Below are 3,832 nucleotides of genomic sequence, written 5' to 3'. Positions count from 1 at the left end.
TTTCTTCACAGTGAAGGATCAGCATGGAAACATCCATTTTAATCAGCAGGGAGATTCACCTCTGTGTTTAACAGTCTCCGAATGCTCTGCTCGACGTGGCTGAATATCTTTCAGCTTTATCCTGATGGCCAGCTGCAACACATCTGAAACCAAATGAGAAATAAGGATTAAGTATTTGCAGCATATACAGACATTTCAGTTAATAACAAACTGTATCACTTATGATCACTTATTTTCAACAGTATGAACACGCTTGTGTTAATCCGAGCAACACCAAGGAAAACCACCGCTGATTTTTCTCATATATGATCAAAGTTAATAAACGACATTGTTTGGTGAGGAAATGATGCAAATCAGTTAAATGAGGTAAATTCTCAGAGTAGACGTGCCTGAGCTGCCGTCGCATCAATCTCAATCGCCATCATAGACACGTAAATTGAAAACTAAAGAAAGTCATTTTGTGCACAATGGAAGAGTTCCTGACTAAATTTTGTTGGCCATTAAGAAGTAAATTAAGTGCTGGACCGTTGCTTTGAGACTCATATAAAACCACACACTCTTTAAAGGAACAGCTCACCCAAAAATGAACATTAGCTGAAGATGTGCTCACCCTCAGGCCATCCAGGATCAGGATGTTGTTTCTTCATCAGGTTTGGAGAAATGTAGCACTGCATCAGTGTCTCAGCAATGGATGCTCTGCAGTGAATGGGTGCCGTCAGAATGAGAGTCCAAACAGCTGATAAAAACATCACAATAATCCACAAGTAATCCACAGCACTCCAGTCCATCAGTGAACATCTGGAGAAGACAAAAGATGAAACAAATCCAGCATTAAGACGCTTTAACTCAAACATGAGTCCAGAATCCATAATAACACTTCCTCCAGTGAAAAAGTGAAAATCTCCTGTTGTCTCTCACATCAAAATCCAGACACATATTTGTTTAGAGCTGTTTAAACGCTACTTGATCTGTGCAGATTTCTCTCCTGATTCACACCAGAACACTTTTTCACTGGAGGAAGTGTTATTATGGATTATGGAATAATTTTTGCTAAATTTCTAAAATCTTGCTAAAATCTGTTATCATGAAGAAACAAACATATCTACATCTTGGATGGTCTCTACATTCTCATTTTTGGGTGAACTATTCCTTTAATTGTGTGATGTGTTATGTGTGAATGTCTTGTTCTGTGTGAATTCTCTACAAATAAAAAGGAGGCGTGTTTGGCACTGAATAAAATAACAGTGACTTCAATTTAAATGTGCATGATGCAGCGCTATATAAGCACAGATAACATCTGGTCGGTGAATATAACACTGAAATATGACATAAATGTTTACCCAGAATTGAGCTTGACCTCCCAAAACATACAGTGTTTATAAATGATAAAAAGTCAGGGTTTTCTGTTAGATAGCTGAGTAAAAGTGTGTGTGTGTGTGTGTGTGTGTGTGTGTGTGTGTGTGTGTGTGTGTGTGTGTGTGTGTGTGTGTGTGTGTGTGTGTGTGTGTGTGAGAGAGAGAGGTAAAGAAGTGCACAGCCATCCTTCATGCTGGTGTTTGGTCAACTTTAGTCTGGTGAGCAGAGCAGGACAGTGAAGGTCACACACTGACAGACTCTCGTCTCTCTCTCTCTCTCTCTGTCTGTCTGTTTTTTTTGTTTGTTTTTTTTCCCCCATCAATATCTGTAAAATGATATTTTCCTCTGCCACCATGTATTCTGTTGTTTTCTTGTCTGAGATATCTCTGTTGTGTTATTTTGAGTGGCACTGTCATCCTCACGTGTGTAATTTCTTTTAAACTGTAAGTGTATGTTGTGTCTGTATCATGTGATTTCAGATATTCTAGATTTCTAAACGATTGGCTTCGAAAAATTGGCTTCAAACTGGAGAAATTAAGAATCTGACCATGGCAATTTATATATTTTTCACATTTAATATCACAGGGCATGATTATTTCAGTGATATCTTTCAGCGAGAAATGTTTTAGGTTCGTTATTCCATTAAAAGATCATTTTATCATTTAAAATAAGTCTTTTTCTAACTTGCCGTGTCACTCTTGCCATTTTATTAATTCACTTATATGCTATTATAGTTTTTGATGATATTTAAAAAAAAAAATCATATTTTTTTATGTCATGTTAATTTTAGTTCAGTTTAAGTAATTTTGGTTGTGATTTTATTAGTTAAATATGTCATTTGACTTAATGGTTTCATTTTATTTTTATTATTCAGTTTCAGTATGTCTTTATATAAAAAAATATGAGAAATGTCGCCTTGGCTACTAGATTTAATAATAGATATATATTAATATAGTACAGACCAAAAGTTTGGAGAAAATTACTATTTTTTTTTTTTGAAAGAAGTTTCTTTCTGCTCATCAAGCATTATTTTGATCAAATTACAGTAAAAAAAATGTAATCATGGTGAAAAATATTAGACCAATTAAAATAATTTATTTAAATTTATTATACTTTAAATATATTTATTTCTGTTATGCAAATGCTGAATTTTTAGGATCATTATCACAGATCTTTAGAAATCATTCTAATATATGATATTATCATTGGAAACAGTTCTGCTGCTATAATATTTTCTGCAGAACATTGATACTTTTTTAGGATACTTTAATAAAAAAGTAAAAAAAAAAAAAAAAGAAGCTTTGTTTTAAAATATCTATTTCAATATACATGGCCAGTTTTTGGGGTCAGTTTTTTTTTTTCTTTCTTTTTTTTAAATAAAATCAATACTTTTATTCAGCAAGGATGTGTTAAAATGAGATAAAAAGTGATAGTAAAGATAACATATTATTAGAATATATATTATTAGAATTTTTTATTATTTTGAATAAATGCAGTTTGAGTAAATCAAATATATTAGACAGCAAACTGTTGTCCAACACTTCATAATAAATCAGTATAAATGATTTCTAAATGATCATGTTGGACTGGATGTTACAATGTGACATGAAGGCTGGAGTAATGATGCTGAAAATTCAGCTTTGCATCACAGGAAGATTTTTTTTTTTTTAAATAATTCAAATAGAAAAGCTATTATTTTAAGTTGTAAAATATTCACATATTACTGTTTTTTCTGTATTTTTGATCAAATAAAGCAGGCTTGATGAGCAGAAGAAATTATTTTCAAAAACATTAAAAAATAGTAATGTTTCCAAACTTTTTGGTCTGTATATATATATTATATATATATATATATATATCCTATAAGGTGCTGTTTGAGAAGTTAATATTTAATTCAAGTAATGAAAATGCTTTTCTTAAGCTGTAGTTTTAGGTTTTTTAGTAAATAATAATAACCTTGACTTTTGCTTTGATATCATATTGATATCGATGCATCTAAAGGTGCTGTTTGAGATCACTGATCACACAAAGCATCAAATTACTTAGAGTATAGCATTCTGTCATGTGGACTACTGTTACAATACAGTTAAATACTCTTTTTTTTTTACTGTTAAATGCTTTTATTATGCTGCTTTTTTTAACTTGTAAAAATCACCACTATATTGAATGGGAAAGTACAGCTTGGACAACATCTCCTTTTGTGTTTCATTGAAGAAGGAGACAACAGGAATGACAAAGAATCAATGAAGTGTAGCTGAACTATTCGGTAAATAAAGTGGACAGTCATGAAAATGAAGCTGAACGCAGGTGCAATAAAGTGTCAGTGGTGCTGGCTGAAGGTCCCTCAAGCGTCCACGACTCTTTTGTTGAGGAGCATCACTGATAGCAGATATCCCTGATCAATAAAAGCTGTTCGCTCCTCTCTTTCTCCTCAGGCCTTCATTTCTTCTGCTCCTCCAGTCATCATGAGGATCTG

The sequence above is a fragment of the Cyprinus carpio genome, unplaced genomic scaffold (assembly GCF_018340385.1).
Source record: "Cyprinus carpio isolate SPL01 unplaced genomic scaffold, ASM1834038v1 S000006605, whole genome shotgun sequence".
Classification (NCBI taxonomy): domain Eukaryota; kingdom Metazoa; phylum Chordata; class Actinopteri; order Cypriniformes; family Cyprinidae; genus Cyprinus; species Cyprinus carpio.
The sequence above is the reverse complement of the archived record's forward strand: the minus strand, read 5'-3'. Positions refer to the sequence as shown.